The sequence below is a fragment of the Leishmania donovani genome, chromosome 18, assembly GCF_000227135.1.
Source record: "Leishmania donovani BPK282A1 complete genome, chromosome 18".
Taxonomy (NCBI): Eukaryota; Euglenozoa; class Kinetoplastea; order Trypanosomatida; family Trypanosomatidae; genus Leishmania; species Leishmania donovani.
Genome location: NC_018245.1, coordinates 722,700 through 723,718, shown reverse-complemented (window position 1 = coordinate 723,718; position 1,019 = coordinate 722,700).

Genomic DNA, 1,019 nt, shown 5'->3' with positions numbered 1-1,019 from the left:
CGCTCTCACAGCGAACCTCGTCGAGGCTCGGGGCGGGGCCGTAGTCGACTTCATGGAGCACCACCTGGAGCACACCAATCGTGAACGGCCTGAAAGGCGCGGTGGTGGGTCTCGTGGTGGGACGCGATGGGGGAAGGGGGCTGCTGGATATCGTGCTGGGGTGGTGATTGTCTTGTCACACTATTGGTGCGCGTCGTGCGCTGGGGTGGCATGGATAGCCTGAATCCGTGCCCATGATTCGGGATTGGGGAGGACTTGCACCGCTGCAGGAGTGTACACAGGTCTCCAATGTGGCGTTTTTGGGGGCTCTTTCACGAGCATCTCCAAGGGAAGGCAGTGCTGGGAGGATGCACAGGATATTTTGGCAAGAGCTCCCTCTGGTGAGGTTCGTTTAGGCCTCCACAACGGTCCAGAAGCAGCTGTAGTAGCCGGGGCACGGCACCTGGTGATGGTTGGTGATAGTTATGACTTTCACTGTATCCACGAGGGACGCTATGCAGCTGTGTATGCGTTGCGGTGTTGTGGAGATCGTCGTCATCGCAGTAGTCGGAACCTTGCGCGTCTTCGTTTCTCCGTTGCTGCGGCAGACACGGACTTGGAGGGACGATTTCTTAATCACGGTGCGCTGCAGATTCCAGTCCGCCCTTTGGAAAGAGTATGATGAGGTGCCAATCAACGCTGGCGGCATCGCGTCATATGCTTCCTGAAAGTGGATAGTGGACTGCATCGTGCAGTCGTGGCTCGGCTCCGTGGTGACGGTGCCCCAACCGCAGGTGAGGCAGTCGAGCGCCCGGGTGACGTCCGTTGGCGTGTCCGTGGCCCCGTCTGCGCTGTGCCATGCTGGGGTGTCCTCCTCCCTTTGCACATGTCAAGTATTTACGATGGGGCCAATTGTATGGAATGGACCGGGCTCGGTCGGGTTGTCCTTTCGTGTCCCACACCGGGTGGTGCGAGTTGGCGTCCATTCCGACAACACGAGGGCTGGGCGCGACGCTGCTTTGTATCTGATCGACAGCACT